This window comes from Podarcis bocagei (genome assembly GCF_964188305.1).
Source record: "Podarcis bocagei genome assembly, chromosome: 11".
Classification (NCBI taxonomy): Eukaryota; Metazoa; Chordata; class Lepidosauria; order Squamata; family Lacertidae; genus Podarcis; species Podarcis bocagei.
This window is the reverse complement of record NC_138136.1, coordinates 33819942-33846286: the sequence shown is the minus strand read 5'-3', so window position 1 is coordinate 33846286 and position 26345 is coordinate 33819942. Positions and strand designations below refer to the sequence as shown.

General features: G+C 40.4%; 1 protein-coding gene across 9 annotated transcripts in view; it reads right to left on the bottom strand.

The window, feature by feature from the left end:
• SSBP2 (single stranded DNA binding protein 2) overlaps window positions 1-26345 on the bottom strand; it is a 122386-nt gene that overhangs the window by 56313 nt on the left and 39728 nt on the right. The window lies entirely within an intron of this gene.

Here is a 26345-nt window from a genome sequence, read left to right as displayed (position 1 = left end):
TTATTATTATTATTATTATTATTATTATTATTGACTGAAGTGTCTAGAGTAGGATAAAATGTTTCGGCACAACTTGAAATATTATGCTAATGCATCCTATCTTCAGACATTGGCATAAGAACTTAAATCAGTGGCCATCAGGGATATCCCCAACAAATACTGTAAGAGAGTAGAGGTTCCTCAGCATTTGTGTGGTCCCCCCCCCCCCCGTCGCTCTTTCTCCTTCTCTGCCTCTTAGCAATGGATTTCTTATGTAAAAAATTAGGAACAGGCCAGAGCATCTTTCCTGCATTTCTCAGTACGAGATATGGCTTCAGCTTTTTCAGTGCTGCTACAGTTTCTGTTGTGGCAGCTACAGCAGATTTACAGAATCAGTGTGGTACTCTTTAATATTAAGATGCCATTACTTAGAGCAATGTAGTGAGCAGAGGTAAAGTATTTCATTTGCATTGAAATATCACATAGGTCCAATTCACACAGCTAAATTCACCATGCTATTATAAACTGTGTATAACAGGAGTAAGTGAGCATAGGATTGCAGCCTGGGAGTATTACACTTGTCAAGTTTATGGCACTGATATGTTAAAGTATTTAAAGACCTTTAGTGCTACAGTTTAAAAATGAGGTACAGTTATACTACAAATAAATACATCCTTCCCAGAATTAACACTTAACTTCCTGCCCTCTAGTTCTTTTGAGATCAAAATTGCTTCTATCTGCTGGAAACTACAATACTCACAGCAATATTTTCCTCCATGCTGAACCTCTACAACATAACCACTGAATAGCTTCCATTTAACTTACAATGACCTTATATTGAAGTCACTGGAAGGACTCCCCTCAATATTTTAATGGAGTTTTATTGCAATGAATGGCTTTCATTTCGAACATTATAATATTCTTTTTGATATATTTTATGAAAAATGCTAAAAAATATATTTGTGGCTAAACATAAACACCTTACCTGTTAAGAAACAAAAATGCATTCAGAAACACAGCCTTGCACTGTTTGTGGGAAGAATTTAACATTTAGTAACATTCTAGGAAAAAAGCAGGTGGGGAAACAGAATTAGGTTCCTTTTGCTGCAAGAGAGGGTAATCAGGCTTACACGAGTTATAGAACCCTCTGGCAGGGAGATGGAGCCAAGCTTGTTGTGGTAACTCATTCTTGCTTGTGGAAGTTTCATTTATTTATTTTAAAGTCATCATTACGAGCACACTGATGTACATGGGGGTGGGGGTGGGAGAATAAATTGCATGTAAAAAGTTTATTTATTTTTTGCTTACCTGTAATTTCCTATTTTCTGATGAGGCGGTCACCATATCAGAGTAGTATCTGCTCCTAGCTACAGAGTCAGATTTCTAGGCTCTGAAAAGAGGCTACACTACTTCCCAGGCTAAGCCCAGCAAGCTAGGGTCCATAAATTAGATTGAATTTATGGTTACTGTCAGGGAACTGACATCGGAGGGAGAGGCGAAGGGGAGGCTCCCAGATGATGCTGGCGAAGGACCCAGCCACAGGGAGAGAAACAGCTCAGTAGAGGGGGAAGCCAATCAGCGCAACACCGGGGATAAAGGGGGGCAGACGGGGGAATTGGAGAGAGGGCTCCAGGACTCTTCACTGGACATCAGTGAGGAGAGCCCAGGTCCTCCGCTACCCACGCCTTCCCTGGGCAGAAGACTCCCGCGCAGTGAGAGGAGGAGGAGACTGGGTGTCAAACAACTTTTATGTTGGAAGAGGTTCAAGAAACGCCCACTGACGGATTCTGCCAGTGACTGAGGCAGCCACCATGAGAAGGGGCTGTGCAGTCAGAAAGGTTTAACAAGGCAAATTAACCGAGAAAGGCACCAGCTTACGCACGAGTAACTCATACCTATTACAGTTACATTTTGAAATAAACACTTGGGGGAAAGTAAGAGGACATATTGGGAGGTCATACTTACTAGTAACCTAGATCTCAGAATTGCACTGTCTGGTTCAGAAGGCATGGAGGGCTTTCACTGCTACCTTACAGAATGGGGATTTAGAGAAGAACACCACCACCACCCCCCACCACCCCACACACAAGGCACCAGGAACCAGCAGCAGTAATATATGGGGTCACAAAATGTAATGTCACCCACATGGAGCAGTGACAGACTGCAAGATACTGGATCATGCCCTATTTTATTAAGCTGCACTGATATAAAATGCTGATTACAATGAAATCTCTTTAAATTATCACAGTTAAATGTAAATGTTTGACTTTTCATGTTAGAGTGGCATTTCATCTTTATGTTATAGAAGCTATCATACTAACTTCTAAAATTATAAAATTATGAGATCAAGGAAAAGCTTCTCCATGTTATATTCACCTTGCTCTTAAGATCAAAAGGTAAGATGATCAGAAATAATAGGCTTGTTTTACATCTGAAAGTTAAACAAAAAGACTCGCAATCCTAATGAAACAAAATTCAGGAACTTTAGCAATATCCATGAACATCAAGAAACATACCAGATTTAAGCACCAAAGTTGCATTTTAGTTTTCAGAAAAGCTGCTTGTCTGTGAAGTTACAGGGAACCAGGCAGAGGGCCTTCTCGGTAGTGGTGCCTGCCCTGTGAAACGCCCTCCCATCAGATGTCAAGGAAATACAGTGGTACCTTAAGTTAAGAACTTAATTCGTTCTGGAGGTCCTTTCTTAACCTGAAACTGTTCTTAACCTGAGGTACCACTTTAGCTAATGGGGCCTCCCGCTGCCACCGCCATGCGATTTCTGTTCTCATCCTGAAGCAAAGTTCTTAACCCAAGGTACTATTTCTTGGTTAGCGGAGTCTGTAACCTGAAGCGTCTGTAACCCGAGGTACCACTGTAAGCAACTATCTTACTTTTAAAAGACATCTGAAGGCAGCCCTATTTAGGGAAGTTTTTAATGTTTAATGCTATATTGTGTTTTTAACATTCGGTTGGGAGTCATCCAGAGTGGCTGAGGAAACCCAGCCAGATGGGTGGGGTATAATAATAAATTGTTGTTGTTATTGTTTATCATCATCATCATCATGGGCAGCAAGCCAAGCTGTCATTATGAAAGGCAAGCCTAACCGACACATTTCTTAGTAATATGCTCTAATGGTTTTCTTTACTTATACTCTAATCACCTGAGGATGTCTACATAGGTTTTGCCCATCAACTACTAGAGCTACGTTTAACAGCATAAAACTTGATTCAGTAGCAGCATGTATATGATAAAAACAGGGTGCACCAATAAATACCACAGTGCAATATAACAGAATGCCCATATTTGACCCCTTCATAGACATTTGTCATAATTCTGTGGGTGATGAAGAAACAGACTTTCCCCATGTTCACTTGTAATGGGATACTTTCAAAAATCTTTAAAAACAAATATAGAATATTAAGTCCCTGGAAATTGAGGGCCACCAGGAAGTCTTCTCCAAGTTATGAAATATACTAATAGGCTGTTCTACGGAAAGAGAATAACTAATTACTCTTACTTAAAACAATAGTTTAGGAATTCACTGCCCATCATGTCAGACTCAGGATGACCAGGAGAAAGGAACTTGGTAGCCCAAAAAGATTACTCAAAATTCCATACTCATATACGTTTGTTAGAGAAGTTTACCAATTTAACTTCCAAACAATCATGTCATTCGCTTAATACTATATCCCAAGAGTGGTTATCTGTAGGGGTTCATTTTCCTTAGAGAATTAATTATTATCACAGGTTTTGTAACACTAAGCACATTCCAGCTATAATTAGAACTTCCAAATTTTATGCAACAACATTTTTACATTTTTAACTGCCACTAAAGACTTAAATATTAACTTGCTTACATCTTATGAGGTAGTTTCATTATTTATTTCAAGCAACAATTTCTTAAGAGAAGATGAAGTGCTCAAGAACCTATTTAGCTTTTGAATCGTATTGTATCATTTAAAGTTTAATTGATTCCCAGGTTTCATTAGATGAAAAAAACACTTTTATCACCATATATTAAGGACCAAAAGCACAGCAGCATAACCTGGGCTGAAGTTAATAGCCATGAAACTCACTGGGTAATCTAGGGCCAGTCACTATCTCTCAGTCTACCGGTAATTTACCACACAAGGCTATTGCAACAATAAAAATGACTTGGATGTGGGGAGACCAGGTTCCATGCCATCCTGAACTCCTTAGAATAAGGGCAGAATCAACATAAAATAATAATTACAGATAAAAATCATTGCTCCATTTCCTTTAAGGCCAATGGCATACTTGATATGCATGCACCATTAAGACAAAAAGATTAACTGAACCACCAGTAGGATTTATAATTAATTAATTAATTATCTCCCCCTTCTTCTCAAACTAGCGCAGGGCTGCAGACAGGTGACAAACAAACATACCTATCCTAAAAACAATTCCAGTACAGATGCAGATTGGGAAAGCTCTCATCTTAAAAGGCTTGCTGAACGAAGGAAGTCTTTAGTAGGGCTGAAAAGACAACAGAAACAGTGCCTACCTAATATTCAAGGGAAAGAAATTCCAAATGGTAGCTGCCACAACATTAAAGATGTCCTACAGGTATATTGAGCAAAATGGAACTCCTGCAGATAAGGTGTCTACAATTAGGTTTATAAGGGATAAGATATTCTTATATATGATTTTAACTGTAGGATTCAAGTACAAGGGAGCTGGTTCATCTACAAGTGAGCACAAAATATAGGTCACCATTCTACTTTGTTAACTCTGACAGATGTCAGCACCAAGAATTATGCTCATATTAGACGAGGCAGATTGGCGCTATATACTACAGAAATAGTTTGTAGTTACCACAACTGCCTTGTCTCAGCTAGCCAAACATATATGGTCCACTCTGCAAGGCTGAAAGTGGATCTAACAGTGGTCTGTTGCAATAACATAATGTGCTGAATCAAGACTGCATGAGTACACTAATGCAAGAATTGTGCTGCTATAGCTGAACCATGCAAGGCTTTGTTTAAGTTAGACATGGGCAGAGAGATTATTTGTGGGATCACTTTAATCCGTATATGCACACTTGACCACTTCAAACTGCAGAAGTGGTGCTGCTACAGGTGCTACATAATGCTCATTCCACAGCTGTAAGAAGTCAATCTTTTAGTGTGGCAGCACCTATACACTAGAACTTCCTGCCTTTTCACATCAGACAGACACCTTCACTGTACTCTGTCTGGCACCTGCCTAAAAGATTTTTGTTTTGGCAAGCCTTATCAAGACGTGTATTTTAATCTGTTTTTAACTTATTGTTCATTTTAATGAATTCTGAATGTTTTGTTAAGTATCTATTTTGTTGATAATACTGTGAGGTTTGTTTGCAAACTGCTTTGAGGTTTTATTAAAATCAAGCAGTATATAAAACTTGGTTCCAGTTACAGATAGGTAGCCGTGTTGGTCTGCCATAGTCAAAATAAAAAAATTCCTTCCAGTAGCACCTTAAAGACCAACTAAGTTAGTTCTTGGTATGAGCTTTCGTGTGCATGCACACTTCTTCAGATACGGGAACAAACTAAACAGGAGGTAACTCTAAACAGCATTATTTCATCTATATTAAAGGCCAGCGATAGTCCTTTACAATAATGTGACTGCTGCTAACCCAAAGAGCAGTCAGTGATGAATATACATATGACAATGCTTTGCCACATACTGAGATTTTCCTACATTGCCTCTCCAACCAAACATGATTGTAGAAATTGGGTGTGTGTGTGTGTTTGTGTGTGTGTAAAAAGGTAAAGGTAAAGGTAAAGGACCCTGGGGCTGTGGTGCTCATCTCCCTTTACTGGCTGAGGGAGCCGACGTTTGTCTGCAGACAGTTTTTCCGTGTCAGTTTTTCCAGGTCATGACTAAGCCGCTTCTGGTGAAACCAGAGCAGCGCATGGAAACACCATTTACCTTCCCGCCAGAGGAAGGTAAAGTATTTATCGACTTGCACTTTGATGTGCTTTCGAACTGCTAGGTTGGCAGGAGCTGGGACTGAGCAACGGGAGCTCACTGTGTCATGGGGATTCGAACCGCCGACCTTCTGATCAGCAAGCCCTATGCTCAGTGGTTTAGACCACAGTGCCACCCATGTCTCTGTGTTTGTGTGTGTTAGACTGTAAATGCAAAGTGCTGAATGGAGTGCTTACAGAAGAAACAATTCCTGTTACATTGAAAGTGACGTGGCAATAGAAAACCATGGGAGAGATGCAAGTTCCCCAGAAACAAGGATCTAGTACGGCGCATACATAAAGCCTCAGTTCTGCTGCTGCAGGCCTTGCATCCCATGTGATGGGCATTGCCAGAAAGTTATCACTGCACAAAAGTTTAGGACTGTGCTCTTCATTAATTTGCACCACATATTTCTATACAGGAATTCTGTCTAGTATAAATTAAGTCTCCATTGACAGAAGCAACTTTATCAGACAGCATTCAACATGAGACTCTTAATCTCAGGGCCACAGATTTGAGCCCTACGTTGGGCAGAAGAGTCCTACATTGCAGAGGGTTGGACTAAATGACCCCCACGGTCCCTTCCAACTTTAGTGATATGATTCTATTACGCTTCGTGTCAGTCAACTACTTTCCTTTGGTTTCCATGCTATTAAATATACAACCTAATGTCTAGAATCTCTAGCCATTAGGGAGTCAAGTTGTTTTCTCTGAAAAAATTCAGATGGTACCAAAGGGATAACACTACATTCCCAGATGAGGAATATTCTGTTTTGAAGCAGAGAGGAGATGGCAACATAGTGAGCATCAGGTAACATTTGTTGATTACAAGTTATGTAAGAAAGAAATGTTACACTTGACGTCAATAACTTTTGGATTAACTGGAAGCTTGAACAATTCTAAGTGTTACTTTTTGGATATGCAGCATTCAAATTAAAGATGCACAAATGACCCAATTACATTACTTTTGTAACCTCCCTGAACCTTAGCAGCAGCAAGGATTTATTTACGCTGCTGACCTATATGGTTCACCATTAAAGGACCTTTAAAAAGAAGCAACGGACCTGATTTTAAAGAAGCATGAATACAATCCATGTAAGCAGGCCATCAAGATCCATGTATGTATTCTTCTGGAGTAGTGGATGCATTTTCAATTTTCAGATTTTTTGGGTGGTATTTAGCTACGTTTTACTCAGAGTAGATGCACTGAAATTAATGAGCATGACTAAGTTAGGTCTCCCCTTCTCCACACCCTTCCCCACCCATATGATGGCTACTGATGTATCCCTCAATCAAGATGGCAGATCAGGGATAGGAAACAAGTGACCCTCCAGTTGTTGCTGGGCTCCGCTCCCACCATCCATGACTACTGCCCACGTTGTCTGGGGCTGACGAGAGCTTAAGTCCAACCACACTGGTAAAGCTACAGGTTCTCCATTCTTACCTTAGGTTATAATAAAGGGATTTTGCAAGGTATGTGCAAATCATTGTTTTCTCTGCATTGAACACTATCAAATAAAAAACATATACCCCACAATTTCAGATGAGTACTACTGTTTTATGTTACCATACAGCATTTTGAATTGAAGGCACTTAACAAATGGTATTATTGTCTGAAAAGAGAAGGCTAAGAACAGAAGTTTCTCTTTGAGCTTACAATTTGCCTAATCATAGTATTTGTATCTAATACTTTACTTCATGACCAAAGTAAAAATTGAGCAAATGACATGAATTTTCAGTCAGTTTTAAAGCAATATTGTTAGCACACAACAAAAAAGGATACCAAATATTTTATCTTTTCCTGACATGTTCTGCATATGATATGCACAGAAGATATGAGATTCAGGTCTCGTTTACAGTGGTACCTCGGGTTACATATGCTTCAGGTTAAAGACTCCGCTAACCCAGAAATATTACCTCAGGTTAATAACTTTGTTTCAGGATGAGAACAGAAATCGTGCAGCAGCGGCGCAGTGGCAGCAGGAGGCCCCATTAGCTAAAGTGGTGCTTCAGGTTAAGAACAGTTTCAGGTTAAGAACAGACTTCCAGACTGAATTAAGTTCTTAACCTGAGGTACCACTGTAATTGGTTTAATTCAGTTTTTTCCTGCTCTGTGATATTAACTCAACTTTAGCAAAGTATACTGTCAAGTTACTGCTGAATTCAATCTGCGAAAAATTCTAAATAGAGGACCAATTCTCTAAGCCTGTAGCTGTTTTTTGTTTTCTTTTTTCCAGTTTGCTCTAGTTTTTGCTTACCTGTCACAGTTATCTTTGACAGCACAGAGATATTGAGTGAAACCATTATTTTGTCTGCCATGGAACCTAAAGCCTGATCACTGGAAAATTCCCTCCCCCACCCTTTATTTTAATCTTGGCTGACAGCCTAACATAGCAAGAAAGGTTCTGAGGTCAACCAAGGAAAGAGTAAGATGCCCGTCTTGAATTTGTATCTTCCTTATTGATGGAAATGAGTGATAAAAATAACACATAATATTGAATTATCTAATATCATGACAAAGCTGAAACAAAAAGATACCCAAGAAAAATGAGCAAAAAAAGAAAAGAAAACCCCACTAAAAGATGTGGTTAAAAAAATAGATGACTATCCACAATGTTTTTATATAATGTATTTCTGATCAAATGAGCAAATGTTTTGTACACGTTGGTGCTTTCTGTTCTCATTGTTGATTTTGGCTGAGGCCACAGTTACAACAGGAAATAAAAATTACATTAGCCAGGAAGGAAGCTAATGAGTTTTCCCTCCCTCAAATACCATTAGACACTTCCTAAATAAAGGGGAAGCACATTAGTGTAACGACTGTGGGACATAAGAATCAGAAGAAGATGCTGCCGTTAGATTAAAATTATGAAAAATAGTGTTAGTAATGGCAGCTAACCCATAATATAATGATTTGTTACACCGCTCTCAGATGTTTCAGCTATTAAGGCTTTATGTTTCAAGTAACATATCCTATGGGGCAGCATTGCAAAACTCAGTATCTTGTTAATTTTCTGCATTTTTATACTACTATCATTTAAACTAAAAGTATATAGTGATATAGTTTAAACTAAAAGTATTTATAAGAACCACAATTTTCTTAATTGAATCTGGGTTTTAAAAGATTGTAGAAGTGAAACATTTCCTTGCATTGCCATTAACAGTTTCTACTGTAAACATAAAAACTTGATTAGCTAATTGCATAATCTATATAGCAAGTTACTTCCTGTCATTGTACGTACCCACAGCATCTCTGCTCCTAGCCCCAATCTGTTTACCACATACGATTTTCAGATCTAATTGCTTCTACGCTGGAATCATACTATGATCAAAGTTGAGTAGGTTTTTACATCAGAGATCTCTTAAAAGAAGGAAGCTCATATAAAACACTTTGGGACTGACCTCAGCTTGTCAATTCCAAGCAGAGATGGGGGTAGAATTAATCTGGTTTGCTTTTTTCAATGAACCATCAGGCACTCCTGAACTTTGCAGATTGGAATGCAACTCCCAGTTAGATTACACTTTTCTCTCTTTTTTGTGTTGCAGTTTGTGTGCAGAAAGTGCACAAAAAATAGGTATTATTTATGCAAGAGATGCATTTAAAATAAATATTTTCTGTCTGGATTTTCACCCTTTGAAATATAGCAACCCTATTTAAACAGATAGCTGAAAAAGATGTTACAAATGGATGCACATTTCCCTTCTGCCCAATCTATTCTGTTCACAATTGCCATTTTAGTTAACCATGGTTTCACTAACATCCTGAGACTGTGATTAACAATAGCTACAGTTCATTTTTTTAAAAAAATACAGTTTCAGAAACCATAGTTTGAACTTCGTTCGTTTGAAATTAAGTCAATGCTAAAGAGACTCAATTGCAGAAACCACAGTAAAGGAAATCACTTGCTTCTGAACTCCTCCTTCAATGCCAGCCAGGAAAAGGAGGACAGTACAAACTTGAGAATACGGGTGGCTTATGTACACCACATTAAGCCAGGGGTGGCCAACCACCCTGCCCAGAGACCTCATCCAGTCCTCCAAGCAAAAAGCCATGCCCTGTGAGCCCACTAACTTTTGTGGCAACAACAGCAAGTAAAATAAAATGTAGACACAGTGCTAATGTGAACAGAGAAGTTTAGCTGGGAAGAGATGCTGTAGTGTGCATGTGTTCATGGATGGGGGACAGGGAGGAGATCGCCAAACCCACCACTGGCATGTGGCTCCTGTAGGGGTGTCCAAGGGTCAGTGTGGTCATCAGGCTAAGAAGGGTTAGTTACCCCTATATTAAAATGTGGTTTAGTGCAATGTGTGTCTGCTGCTTCTGGCAGGCATTTCAGAAGAGTTACTTACTCCTACGGTGGAGTCTTTAAATGACACTAAAATCAGCACAGTAAAATTTATGTGGATCCCAATGTAGAACATATACATTGTCTTTCTATTGTTGTAGTAATGAATGACACATAGCCTATAAATATTTATAGCAATTTGTCATAACTTTTATTAAGATCACAAGAACATTTATTAACAGAAAACATAATTTAACAATTTACTCCTGATATAGGGAAATTGTTTGCACAAGTCATAGAAATGTCTAAAATGTAATACTAGAAATATTTTACTCATTAGCTTAATTATTGCTAACATTAAGTACACATTTCAAGTGAAAAACATGACACATACTCAACTTCCATAGAACTGTTACTTCTTCAAATAGAGCTGGATCCAAACTTTGCTTTCAGTGGGCTGGGGCACCAATGCTAAATATTTTCTCTCTCCTGCACCCCCTAGTGCCCCCTCACTTATTATTTCAATGGGTTTCCCAAATGGCAAGGGAAAGAATTGGCAAAATTCACTCTTTGCCAGCAGGATCCCTCCAATGAATCAAAAGCCTTTTTCATTCAGAAGGAATCTTTCTATCCAAGGAAGACAAATAGATCGAACCATGAACATATCTACCTTTGTTCTGATTCAAGCCACCTCAATGTAACTTGGTTAATTTCCTTTGCTCCAAATAAAAAAACCCAACAATTTAAACCGGATTTTCAGAGTCAGTGCAGGTTTAGAAGAGACGGATTATCATTTTTGAAGGGCATTTCCCTTTACTGCGTATCAACTGCTTCATAAAGCATAAACAGGATATTTATGCAGCACTAAATCACAGCTCCATGTTCTAATGAATCAGCAAAAAACCAACCAACCAACAAAAAGTCCTACAATTCCGTACTTTCCCATCTAAGACACTAAGGATTTCTGCAAGATTTCAAAGCTGAATGTATATAAGCAAGGTTAAAGCGATTCCTTTATTGTTAAAGCCACAGATTTTATAAATAAAAATAAAACTGATGACATCAACTAAAAAATCCAGCTTAATAAAAAACAACATGTGAGAAGCTTTTTAAAACATAGTATATTCATTATAGCATTTCAGCTAAGAGGTTTTGTGCAACAATATCTTACAGAACAAATCTTGCTATTAAGTGCACAGAAAAGCTTTTCCAATTACAAAGCAATAGTTTCCTTCAAAACCAATAGTTAGTGGATCCCTGTTCTAACCTATTTGTTTCCTTTAAGATTCTTGAAGTATTTTTCCACTGCATTATTTTGATTCTCAAATAACATATATCCTCAGGATCTTGCAAGACATGAGAGATATCTAGGGACTCAAAGGTTGCCCATTTCATCATAGCTTGCAAACAGGGTGGGGGAGATAATTGTATCACACATATAGTCACTCTGCAATGTGTACAGTACATATCCCTTTGGCAATTGGCAGCACCCTATCAGTGCAGGAGCTAACTACTGGTAACCATATTCCACAGACACCAGCAAACTATCATGTAGCTAAGAAACTCAACACCTCTATAAATATATGAACAAAAATGTTGGATTTATGCCTACACAAATCTTGCTTTACACTGTAGCTTTATATCTGTTGGTATATCTTGTTACACACACACACACACTCACACCACATCATTGTTCTGTGGCAGGGCTCATGCTTTGCAAGTAAAAAGGTTCGAGGTTCAGCTGCCAGCACCTCTAAAGGATCAGGCAGAAAATATTTTTAAGTGTTACAATCTTAAATAGTTAGAAGGGCTTTTAGGGATTAAAAGGCAAGACGTCTGATGCTTATGGGCTCTTCTATCCCTAAAAATTGTTGGTTGCTTTGGGGATGCAAAGAGAGAGAGAGAGAGAGAGAGAGAGAGAGAGAGAGAGAGAGAGAGAGAATAATAAGCAGCTGACTTTTGTATGGCGTTGTAAATTGACCTGAGGTAAAAATACAGCCTCAGCATATTTATGTTCATGTCAGGCAAGAAATTGACATAATTACTTCCATCTCTGAAGCTTGATACTAATTAGGAGATAAAATGATGATTTTAAGAGCCACGTATATTAGTCAAACAAAAAAGAGCAGAATTTCAAAAGGGAGAGTCGGTGAAGATGAGCTCATATTCAACTTTAACAAGCAGTGGCACGTTACTTTGTCGGCATGGAATGAAAAGCTATTGCTGCAAAGAAATAAATGCTGAGGAGGTATAATGTATTTCCAGATACAACATACTTTTATTTGGGAAAAGGGAATATACACCTGTATGAGTAATGATTTCCAGAATTTTGTTCCATGTAGAAATTAATTTTACATAATGCATTTTCTATCAGGAATAGATTTTTCTGTTATAGGAACTGCCCAGAATTAATAAAATTCCCTCTATATGTGGCCTTGTTAACCTGTTAGACACACACAAGTATTGCTGCAACTGTGAAACATCATTTTTTACAGAAGTGTAAGTTTTTATAATGAGAGCTCAATTCACCTACTACATTATATTAAAACTTCTGGAATGGTATACTAGTTCCTTCGAAATTGAAAAATATATAGCAAGAAGAGGAAGAGGAAGAAGATGGATGAGGAAGAAGAGGAGGAGGAAGCCAAATTATTCAGAAGGGTCTCAATGGACTAGTTCACATAACACACTTAGATAAACCACATGAACATAGCTCATAGCTATTTTGCTCCTTTCTGGTAGTTTTTGCTGCTACAATGCACTAGGTTAAGGTTTGGCTTAGAATGTTGTCGAAATTAAGACTCATGATTAAGTTCTCTCCTTGCTAACCTCAAGCTTTATCAAATAACAAGTAAAGTTTAACTTAGTACAGTGGAACCTCAACTTACATACGCCTCATTTCACAGATGTTCCAAGTTGCATCTGCGGCAAACCCAGAAGTAAACACCGGGTTTGCTGAGATTTTCGTGTGTGCAGAAGCAGCTGCCGCTGTCTGCACATGTGCAGAAGCACGCTACCGCCAAATGCGCATACGCACAAGACACCTCTTCTAATGTCCCATTTCAACCAGCGGACGGACCTTCAGAACGGATTATGTCCGTTAAGTAGAGGTTCCACTGTATGTCATGTAAACCAGGGCACAAAAATTAGAAAACCAAAAAAAAAAATTATGAGGAAATTGTCCAGGGAATAAATACTTTAAAGAACAATGTATTTTTAATTGGTCAATGGATTTCTTCCAATTCCAATTTTAAACATTTGGACAAAAGAAGCATCAGAAAAAAGTAAATAAAGGGTGGTGAGTACAACAGCTTACTAGCAGTAAAGGTAAAAAGTAAAGGACCCCTGGATGATAAAGTCCAGTTGAATTCAACTATGGAGGGCAGCACTCATCTCCGCTTTCAGGCCAAGGGAGCCAGCGTTTCTCTGCAGACAACTTTTCCGGGTCACATGGCCAGCATGACTAAACCGTTTCTGGTGCATGGAATACCATGATGGAAGCCAGAGCACACGGAAATGCCACTTATCTTCCCACTGCAGCGGTACCTATTTATCTACTCACACTGGTATGCTTCCAAACTGCTAGGTTGGCAGGAGTTGGGACAAAGCAACAGGAGCTCACCCTATCATGTGGTTTTGAACTGCCAACCTTACGATCGGCAAGCCCAAGAGGCTCAGTGGTTTAGACTACCTATGAGTATCTTGGAGAACATCTCCTCCTGTATGATCTCCTCTGACACTTAGAATCTTCTGATAAGGTCCTGCTCAGAGTTCTCTCTTAGGTGTAGGGAAATTGGCTTCTACTATGAGCACTGACGTTTCGGTTTCAATAGCCACCCCAACAATTTGAAACTCTCCTGCAAGAGACAGTCATTCAACCGCTTCTCTATCTTTCTGCAAAAAAAGGGCTTTTAAAAAACTTTTGTTCTTTTTTACAAGCTCTGTTGACTTGCTTACTACTATCCTTTACCATACTGCTCCCCCCCCCCACTATTATACTTATTTATAATATGACTCCTGTTTTACTGGTTTTTCAATTTTCTATATTGACTTTACCATTTTATTATTTTGAAGTTCTTTGCATTGTTTTAATTGTAAATCACTGGAATTTTCTGATGAACTACAGTCTGTGTCTACAACAAATAAACAAGAGCAACAAAGTAATTTCTACACATGATCTCAGGAAATCTTTCTTTCCCATAGGTTTGTTCAAAAATTTCTTATTAACATTATTGATCTTTTCATTTTTCTATTACTCTGAATCAAGAGCCACCTGATCATGAATTACAGCGATGTGTCTCAAGCATATTAGTCTGTGCCTGACATGGCCTGAGATAAACTTTACTGAAAATTGAATTCAAAAGTTATTTCAGAATGCATTTATTTCACAAGTGCTAGAGAGCATGCACTGGCCAAATTGGGGCAATAATTGAAGAGCGGTTTCAGAAACACTTAAGAACCTAAGAACTGCCTTGTTGGATTATTATTTATATATCCAGGACTGCAACTGACCTAGTCTATCTAGTCAAGTGCCTTGTCTCAAACATCAGCTAGCAAAGTATGAAAAGGATTAACAGTACCATGAATAAGTGCTGCTTAATCTGTATTAATTTATTTGGACAATGAACAAAACGTCTGATTATACAAATGCACAAAAAACTGGCAATATTGTTTCCTCCAAGACAGTCAGAACGACATTCATGACCCCCAATATATTATACTCATAAAACCCTGTAAAGTGGTAGATTAGACAGAGAGTACATCCCTGAGCCAACCACCTAGTGATAGGTATGGTTGAGCAGCAACTTCACTGTCATTGGGCTACCAATACCCTATTCTACTACACCACACTGGCTCTAAAAAGGTCAGAAGACTGTAGGATGGTGTGCTGCCAGTATCATTAAGTGTTACGTCTTAAAACACTTAACAGTTATCATCAGCACTGTAGGACTGAGAGCATTACACTGTTCTATTGATTCAGCTTATGAAGGCATAAAATAGTGGTCATCAGCTATCAATTACACTATAAATGCAACTACTAATTCAAGTTGTGCATTTTCACCTAATTATAATTCTAACAAAACATGGCTTTGCCCATGTGAATACAAATGACAAATCATTATTACTTTGCTATACAGTGGTACCTCTGGTTATGTACTTAATTCGTTCTGGAGGTCCGTTCTTAACCTGAAACTGTTCTTATCCTGAAGCACCACTTTAGCTAATGGGGCCTCCCACTGCTGTGTGATTTCTGTTCTCATCCTGAAGCAAAGTTCTTAACCCGAAGTACTATTTCTGGGTTAGCAGAGTCTGTAACCTGAAGCGTCTGTAACCTGAAGCGTATGTAACCCGAGGTACCACTGTAGTCCACCACCAGTCAAACAACAGTGCCACACCACTAAAAATGATTAAAATTATTAATAGCATCATCGCTGCAACTTCCGATATCTTTTGTAACAACAACCAACTGCAATGTTCATTACAAAAATAAAAATGCAAGATCCTACTCATTTATAATTTAACTCAACACGTTTCAAAGTTGACAGTCCCCTGCTATCTGACCTTCTTCATCTACCTTCATTGTTCTAAATTGTGCTGGCAGTCAATCATATGGGATCCAGTCCATTCCTTTTTAATAATGAAAACTACAAGCAGAAAGCTACCTAGATCAAATATGATCCTATGGGTCTTTGTCAGGGAAGTAAGACCAACACATCCTCTCCTCTCCAATCCCTTTATCCCCCCCCCCAATAACCATTTTGCTATACATTCCTGTCTAGTGCAAGGTTTGTTGACCTGCAGCCTATGGACCCCTAGGGGATTCATGGATTGGCTTCAGGGGGATCCATGAACTGGACACAAACAAAATGACTTCTCCAATGCAATACATTGTGTGCTTGTGTTTATATGTATTTTTCTGGGGAGCAGGTCAATAGCTTTCATCAGATTCTCTGGAGCCTGTGACCCAAAAAAGGCAAAGAACCGTTGGTCTAGGGCAACCACATAGACTGCATTGCAACTCTATAATGTTCCACTGGCTGACCACACTGATGCCTGTGGTTCTCCAAAAGAAACCCTGTAAACCAACCTTCCAACACCTAGAGAGCAGAAGCTATGCAATCTTGGCAAAGTGATTACTCTTCAATACTTTGGGTATGTACGTTTTGTTAAATATGGAGGCAGGGAGCTCCCTAAATCCAGTCTTGGTGGCTGAGCTTTAGAACTTCTCCCTTCTACCGAATACAGAGTGTTGGGAGCTTCCTTCAACCATATATAGCAAAACTTACATATACAAATTATAAAAATCTAAATATAAGATATACTACCTCATCAAAGTCCAAAGCTTTCATTAAAAAAAAAATCAGATGGAAATGCTATCATAGCTGTCAGCTTAATGACTGGTGTAACTCAACTCACTGCCATAGATATTAATCAGGTCTAACTTTGGAAGTTTTGATTATTTCCATATTTCCAAGAAGTTACCATCCTTTTCTTTACCAAAGATACCAACTTTAGTAGATTAGCTTAAGTTCACAGACATGAGAGTGGCCCACTGTAGGTACCTAGAATATTGTCCTTAGATATTGGTTCTGAATGGATTCAAAGTAACTGAAACCAGGTTTTGAGTATAAAATTTTAAGACATTCAAACGTGATTTATGGTGAATCTAATCACCACTATATTACCTTCTAAAAAGTACTGTTTGGAATTGCACAGATTCAAGTATTTCAAAGGCTTAAATACATTTTGCCAAATAAAATTAGCATAATATCATTTTAGATTATACAAATGCTTAGCTACATTTTACACACTTGTGTCTACAAACGCAATCCAGTAACATGCAAATTTACCATGTAATCACATGGCTAGATCGTAGCAATGCAGAGAAAAGGGGGAAGATCTTGTAAATCCATAATCTTTAATTCAATAAACAGATGACTGACCTAATGATCACTGCATAACACCATTTCTACTTATTGCCAGACTTAACTATTTTAGAGAACGTCGTCATGGAAACAAGTTTATCTTCAAGCTATGTGTTATATGTTCAATCTATTATTTTTTTACTATATTTCTATGATAGCATACATAAAGCCTCTACTAGAGATCAGAGCAAGTAGCTACTTTTTCAAATGAAGAGAACAGTGGCGCTAATAGCAAGAACTCATGAGAAAGAATAAAAAAGTGCCAAATCATCAAGAATTTGGATGAAGCAAGCTGTATAATTCGAAGCACTTCAACTTGGAAACATATCAAACAAATGTCAAAGTCAAATCGCAAGAGGACAGAATTCGCATACAGAGGATGGTCTTAGGTCTTGCCAAGTGGATCCCACGATCCACTTGTCAAGTGGATCCATGAGCTCTCATTAGTTCTTAGGAGCAGTTCTATTTTTCTTTTAGGAACACTTCAGCTGTCCTGGGATCCTTCTCATAAGAGAATGTGCTTACAACATGCTCATCCTATTTTCCATTGTCTACCTGGCTCTGTGCCTAGAATGAGAGACACGTTTGCTTCGTTTTTAATTATGAGGGCTCAAATTATTTACTACTTCGTGTCTGGAGGAGGCTCTTGCTGTGACATAAGAAGGTTTCAGAACTGTAGGCATAAATACTTTACACATTGTGCTACAGATCACTAGGTATAATTAAAGTAGGAGGCAACAGGGTGGGAGTGGGAAGTGTAACTCAATTGACCAGAGGCATGTAGAATTCCCATCCTTAGGATCTTTCAATCATTCCTTTGTTTGCTGGCTAACAGAACTTGATGAAGTCCAAGTTACTTTAAAATACAAAAATTAATTAATCTGTTTGCAGCACATTAATAGTAAGATATTTAAGTAATTAACATTTAGTACAGACTTTTATTACAATTATTTTCAAGTTAGTGGACAAACAGAAACTGCATTGCACCTACAGATGCATAACCTAAGTATAAAAAAGAAGGCAGTCTACCCTGTTTCAAATAATGAGTCATAATGAACAAATTTAGGACAGGACCTAAAAGAGCCAAAGTGTAGCTACAATTGAGAAAAAAATGCATGTTGCAATGCACTGCAATAAATTTGGTATGTATCACTACTACACTTTGTGTTGCCCCTATGTGCGGTGGTTTTATTTTTCATGCATTTCTCTTGGCTCGTTTCTTCAAACTAAAGCTCTCCTTTGGATAACCAACCACAGTTTTGACTGTTCCATGTCCAGCAATTGTGCAGACGCATTCCCTACAGCACATGCGGCCTTTTCCAGCCCAAGTTGTGCTTCCGAGTTAAAACCAATCCCACTATAAACAACAACAACACCCCAACCACTTCCTGTTCCCAAGCTGCCTACAGTCTCCCTGGGAAAGGCAGGGAACATGGCACAATCCTGACTAGTAGTCAATGGAGAGAGAGAGAGAGAGAGAGAGAGAGGGAGAGAGAGAATTTATTAACTGAAAGCATAGGCATTTTTGCAATTCAGACAGGGGACGCTTCTACATTGGAATGTTGGTTGGTTGGTTGTGTGTGTGTGTGTGTGTGTGTGTGTGCGCGCGCACACAATTGTTGATCTGCAAATTTAAATTCCAAATAGGGCTTCAGAAGCACTTGTGTGTTATATGGAGGGAAGGAAAAGAACTCTCTGGGAGTCCGAGCAGGGCAGCTCTCCACCGTCTGCCCTCACACCACACTGTAATTTCTAACTGGAAAATGGTACCTGTTCCGCAGAGAGGGAGCAGGCAGCTTTTGCTGCAGAGAGCGACAGGGAAGGGTGGGCTAGGCTGAGCTGCCCCAAGCGGAGCGATGCCTCAACTTGTGGCTCGGAGTTTGAAGTTGGGCTCTTCCACTTGTCCTCGTTTGGCACCAGAATAAAATATTGGGAGGGGGGCCAGGTAAGCCCCACCTCACATAATCGATCACATGACACAGTGCACACACACCATTTGAATAGCGATGCCCATTAACTTGGGGGGCGGCCTCCTCAAATATTTTATTGTGGGGGCTGAAGAGTTGACTCCTATGTTTGGCACTGTGGGTCCAGCGCAGATTCCCCATCCCTTGTTCTCCCAGTGGAGCTGCCTTTCTTCATCACCTTTCTGGAGGCGGTCGCCCTTGCTTGGGCTGCTCTGCTCTTGCCTAGGCTGGGGGCAGTGTGAGGAGGGAGAAATCTGGTGGGGAGCTGGTCCTGAGCTCTGGGGCTTTGCATCAGGTGGGAAGAAGGGTGAAGAAGCTGTCACCGCCCAAGTGCTGCTGTATCATGGCTCTTCACCAGGAGGTTGGCTACCGTATTTTTCACTCCATAAGACGCACCAGGCCATAAGACGCACCTAGTTTTTGGTGGAGGAAAACAAGAAAAAAAATATTCTGAATCTCAGAAGCCAGAACAGCAAGAGGGATTGCTGCGCAGTGAAAGCAGCGATCCCTCTTGCTGTTCTGGCTTCTGGGATAGCTGTGCAGCCTGCATTCGCTCCATAAGATGCACACATATTTCCCCTTACTTTTTAGGAGGGAAAAAGCGAGTCTTATAGAGCAAAAAATACGGTAATTCCTGGATCCTCGCCCTCTCTTCCATTTTCCCTAGGCCAGGAGGAGGAAGATGAGAGGACACAGCTGGCTTTCCCATTGCTTCTGGAATCTGAGCTTTGCAGGTACCACTGGCCCACTGGATGAGGGCGGGTCGGGTTATGTGATGCCAGGCCCCCTCATTGCAGGGGCAAGTTGGCACCCCTGACACAGAAGGTAGGCTTATTTTGACTACTGTTATTGTACTGAGCCAAAACTTGTAGGAAAACCATAACCATTTTAAATTATTGAGCTCAAATACCATATTGATGAATGGCTACATGAAGGGAAAATGTATTTCTTCATTTGTGCTAATATGGGACTCATTCTGTTCCTTCAGGAAGGCAGTTGGTGCAATTAAAAACAAACAAAAAACCTCTGAACAATATTAAACAGAAAACTGCTGAGCAACTACAACAAATAATATTGACAACACTGTTTAGGTCCCAAAAGAGTACATTTAGAAACCAAGTAACTGGAAATGAATGCTGAACTAATTCCATGGTTCATCAAACATTTGCAGTAATATGTTGATACTAGTATAGTTACAGGCAGTGCATCTGAATGCCCGGCAAGTCAGGATTAAAAATTAAAGCAGAGGTCTTGCAGAGTCAGAAATGGAAGCTGTTCTCTGAAGCAGGAACAGCCATCAATGTCCCTCCTACGTATGGTACCATAGCTTAATTACAAGTAACTAAAATTAAAGGCTATTTTTCCTTAAGGTGACTTGAATGCATTACATATTTAATTATTTTAGACAATTCCCTCACGGCTACCAAATCCAGCAACAACTAGAAAGAAATATTTTTTATCTATTCATATTTCTATCTAGATTTTTAAAGGATTATTCTGGACAACTGAAAATTAGTTACCAATATCCAATACTCTGCAGTAGCTCAGAGTCACAATCAGCCTTTGAGCTGCATATCTCTGCCTCTTCCCCCACCCCCCAACCAGACAGGTTCTGGTGTCTCTGAGACTTGAATCCAAATTGTTAATTTTTTTACCTCTCTGTTCTACTTAATGCTAGACAGATCTGAGGATCTGATACGAACAGACCACAACACACAGTCATTATTTGAAAGTGCTTTTTTAAGAAGAGGCCTTAATATTTTAAAATACTCAAAACAGACAATGGATGTTGAGTTTTAAAGCCAATAAGATGCAATGCATATGCCCATTTGCAACAGCCATTATTTTATGAATCGCATTCTGTAATTGTTCACAGTTCTGAAATTGTAAGGAAATTGTTTTTGTGGCATATGTGCAACTGCCAGTTGTGTGCCCATTTGTCAAAGAAAGGAGGATGTACTAGCTACTGCATTTACTGGGCATATGGCCATATAATAAAAGTTGCTGTTGTTTCTACAAGCCACTGCACAGGATTAAATCTACTGCAGCATGCTTCCACCAACTTAGGCTTCCCCTCATCACGGTGTGAGCTTGAGTCCAGATTGTCTATGAGCTCAGGCTCTCCCTTTTACCTCCAGTGCAGTCCAAGCCCTCCCAACCACCGTCCCAGCCCAGATGGGGATGTCAGTTTGCAGCCTTACTGCAGGAATGTTAGGGATCTCTTTTAGTCGCTTCCAGATGCTTCAAGACTACTAAATATGGGGAAGAACATGATAACACCCCCACCAGGAGAAGCAAAGGAGGAGAGATTGCAGGGAACAACTAAGCAATTTTCACTTGCTTCTGTTATTTGATCCAAAAAGCCAGAGACGTACTGCTCCAGCAACATCACTGGATTTAGTTGAGAAACACAAGAGCATTGTCAAGTGACAGCAGTTATCAAGCAAAGACTAACAGCCACCTTAAGTTACAGGGTTAGGAGCAAAATAATTTCCCAGGTAGATAAAATGTAAGGAATAAGTAGCCATTTCTCTCAACTCTAAACTACACAAAGGAAACAAACTATAAGACAAAGAAGCACCCACTGTAGTGTACAAGGATTTAAAAACAAAACACTAGGCATTTAAAAAGAAAAAAGTATCCAGTTTTGTTTACATGCTCAATATCCAAGCAACTCTTATTTCAGTAAATCAAGGCAAACTACCACATGGGTGTCTGACTGATAAACTGCAAAAGTCTAATTTTATACAAATGTGAAAAGCACATTTCTGCTCCAACAGAGGTTGGCGGGTGGGAGTGGGATCTAAATTCACATTAAATTACAAGCTTGTCCTACGGGGTCAGACAGCTATGAATACACAATTCCTCTTGGTTTCATGTAGGATCTCCAGAAAATGTTTTGCTTCCAACAGCAGAAACCACATTTTGCAGCACATCAGTTCATGGAGTTTACACCTCTTAAAATATTTTAATACATTAATATTAACACTTTAAAATACAGTGGTACCTTTGGTTACAGACACTTCGGGTTACAGACACTTCGGGTTACAAACTCCGCTAACCAGGAAGCAGTTGCTCCAGGTTGAGAACTTTGCCCCAGGATAAGAATGAAATTATGTGCCAGTGGCGCGGCGGCAGCAGGAGGCCCCATTAGCAAAAGCACGCCTCAGGTTAAGAACGCACCTCCGGAACAAATCAAGTTCTTAACCCAAGGTACCACTGTATGTGAATAATGATTATATGGAACGCCCGCCCCACTGCAGAAATTGTATACCACACAGAATTGCTTCAGATTTATTTCAAACTATAAAAATCTGACAACTTGCAGAAGCATGCATCTTATTTTCAAGAAAGTACTGGCTTAATTTTACTTAACATGCTTATATTTGCTATAATATATTTATGTTAATTTTTGAGTAGATGCAGATTTTTAATTTCTCATGATCATCACTATTATTGGGATATTGACATTGACATCATGTAAGGAAATAAACTGGAAAAATGCAAGGAAGCACCAGGTGCACAGACAAATACATGCAAGGTATAAAGTGATATGTACCCAATGAATTACAAGATGGATATATGGACCCCGCTTTTGATGTATAAACAATCAGTTAGCCAGGACAATGGAGAGTAGCGTACTAGGTAATTGAGAGCTTTAAGAAACTGCACAACATACCAGGGAGTCATGCCCCTCTATTTCTTACTGAAAATGGGTGGCCTGGTCTGGAAATTTGGGGGGGGGGGGTTGAGTGCTTTAAGCAAAACATGCTAGATTTTGCTGGGGGGGGGGGGTTAGCTGGATGAATTTTATAAAACTGCTCTGATATTCCTGTGGAACAAATGGTGCCTGTATGCTTGCTTCGACCTGCCACCAAACTATTTGTACTTTTTACTATTATTTATTGAATATGTATACAACCCTATACCCGGAGGTCTCGACTTTGTAACCAGAGTTGTAAACTACCGTATTTTTCGCCCTATAGGACGCACTTTTTCCCCTCCAAAAATGAAGGGGAAATCTGGGTGCGTCCTATGGGGCGAATGCAGGCTTTCGCTGAAGCCTGGAGAGCGAGAGGGGTCGGTGCGCACCGTCCCCTCTCGCTCTCCAGGCTTCAGGAAGCTCTGCGCAACCCTCGGGAGACCGGCTCCGAGGGTTGCGCAGAGCTGCCTGCCGTCCCCGGCTCAGCACAGCTCTGCGCGGCCATCGGGAGCGGGGCGCTAAGTCCCGCCCCGCTCCGGATGGTGGCGCAGAGCTGCCTGCTGTCCGGGGATCAGCGCAGCTCTGCGCGGCCACCGGGAGCCGGGGGCGCTAAGTCCCGCCCCGCTCCAGAAGGCGGCGCGGAGCTGCCTACCGTCCCGGGACGGCAGGCAGATCTGCGCCGCCATCTGGAGTGGGGCGCTAAGTCCCGCCCCGCTCCAGATGGCGGCGCGAAGCTGCCTGCCGTCCCGGTATCAGCGCAGCTCTGCGCGGCCACTGGGAGCCGGGGGCGAAGCCCCGCCCCGCTCTGGATGGCGGCGCAGAGCTGCCTGCAGTCCCGGGGTCAGCGCAGCTCTGCGCAGCCACCGGGAGCGGGGCGCTAAGTCTCCCCGCTCCGGATGGCGGCGCAGAGCTGCCTGCAGTCCCGGGATCAGCGCACTTCTCCCCATCGCCAGCCCCACAAGCTCGGGGGACAGCGGGGAGGCAGAGCGTGCCTTCCCACTGTTCCCCGACCTGGTTCTTCCAGCCCCGCACCTGGGGGGGAAATAAACTTTTTTTTCTTTATTTCCCCCCCCCAAAAAAAAACTAGGTGCGTCCTATGGGCCGGAGCGTCCTATGGGGCGCAAAATACGGTATAACACTAAGTCTCCAATCCTGTCTTCTAACAAAACTCACTCTGTAAAGGCTGCCTTTACAGTGGCTTTACACTGCCTGGAAAACACAGAATACAAGTTGGAGATTTCTCATTAATACACATAAGGTAACTAGAATAAGGAATCTTGTACAGTATGTGAATTAGGAACATAGGCAGCTGTCTTATGCTGAACAAGGCCATAGCTTCATCTAGCTCAGTACAGTCTACATTTGGGGTCTCAGGCAGGCTTCTGTCCCAGCTCAACCTGGATATCAGGAATTGAAGCAGGGACATTCTGTACGCAAAGCAGATGTTCTACTGCACTAAGATATGGACCTTCCCTAAGCTTTTCTCATACATTTTTATAGTATTAATTTAAACCTTTCCCCACAGATTATCTGTCCCATACCAGTTCAGGTCACATACACATTAGGGCACTTGATTATCTAAGGAACAAATAGGCAGCATATTTAGATTTGGGGGGAGGGCACTTTGTGATTTCATGCTGCTGCCAAGACTACCCTTTGGCAGTTTTCTTTTCAGACATAACCCACTTCCAGCACATTTTTAAAATTTGTATTGAAGTCAGCATCCACTTACCCAAACATGCAACCTGTTAATAAAGCAGAGATACTCCTTTGCAGCCACCCAGGAGTATGCAAATGTGGAGAGCAACCTAACCAAAGTTAAGCACTGTAAAATGATCTCATGTCTGTACAAAAAAATCCAAAAGGACTTAGATCACGGCTAGATCACGTCCTTTATATTTCTGATTTATTGCTAACCTACAAGAATTAGGGAAATGCTGACAAATGAAAAAGTGAACAGGTGAAGCCAGAGTGCGGCTTGTGTCAGCCAAACCCAGGCTCATGGCTTGTTTCACTCCCAAACACCCCACAAGCAGCAAACCAAGATCAAATATTGGTTTCTGTTCATTGTGTGTTTGGAGGGATGCAAACCATGAACCCTAACTCAAGCAGCATGATAAGGAAGACTCTGGATTGCTTCATCTGTGCCATTGCAGCAGGAACAGGGAAGACGCACTGTGGGAACTGCTGAGAAGTGTGTGTCATCATGCTGCTTATTCACATGAAACCATAGATTGTTTTCAAATATGTTTAATGTGACATGTGACCCAGGCCATTCATGGATAAAGCCTGGTCCTATAAAGCACAGATTCTTCAGTAAACACATATTGATACAGCTCTTTTCCCCCCCATTGAGTCAACAGCACAGTAGACTCTTTCAGAAGATAAAGGCCCAGCTTGGACATTTTGCTAAACCATATTTTAGCATGATGAGAACTAAGTGCAAGAATCTGCTGAGAGCAGTCATCCAGAGTTTCGCAGTATGTTGTCAGCAATCTGTGGATGATACACAGCTCCACTTCTCCCTTACATCTGCAGGTGTGGCAGCACATGTGCTGGACTTCACCCACTCATGGCCTGGATGACATGTCGCTATGGCAGGGGTGGATTTAGGGGAGTGCGAGCCATTTACATGCACAGATAGCTGAACCAAGAATGGTTCAGCACCGCAACAGTGACTTAGAACGGAGTGCGGGGGGGGGGGCACCAAATTTTGGAGTCATATGGGGCACCGCTGAATTTGAAAGCCCAAAGTCTGCGACTGCACTATAGTTTAGCGTGCCATCTGAAAGTGGCTATTACCATGGCTAGTACAGGAAGCAGAGAAGAGGAGTACAAGGCATGAAAAAAATTGTTTTGGAAATTAGTATTTAGTTTATACAATTAACTAATCCTTTTAATGATCAAATCCTCCAACTTTGAACATATAAACTATATCAAATCAGTATTTATAAATTCTACGCATTATCACAGTTGAAACCACATGACAGTGACATTTTCAGAGATAAAGAAAAGCCTAAGCATACTTGCTTACAACCACACCGATCAAAATGATGATATTTTACTTTAATAATGTATTCTAGACTACCACCAAGTCTAAGATAAAGCAATCACCCAACAGCCTCATCTTAAAGCTAGGGGGCAATATCCTGAGGGTATCTTGTGCTGAAGTCCTGTTTCCTAGCTTCCATCCATTTAAAAACATCCATTTAAAAACTACGCTCAAGTTGCTAGCTAGTAGCACCCAAACCATTTCTTAAAGCTTGCATAAGTAGACCACTAACAGATTTGCATATGCTTCTATCTATTGATTTTGGCTTTTCCCCATGAACTATTTTTTCCTCGTTAGTTACCTTCAGACAATAGTGATGTTGGTTAATAATTATAGCCTTAGATAATTTTGCTCTTGCCTACAGATCTGCTCTTGCTTACGCTTCCCACTCTTCTCTGCCGATGCCAAACATATTCAATTTAGGAAGGTATGACTACTTTGACTTTAACCATAGGGCTGAT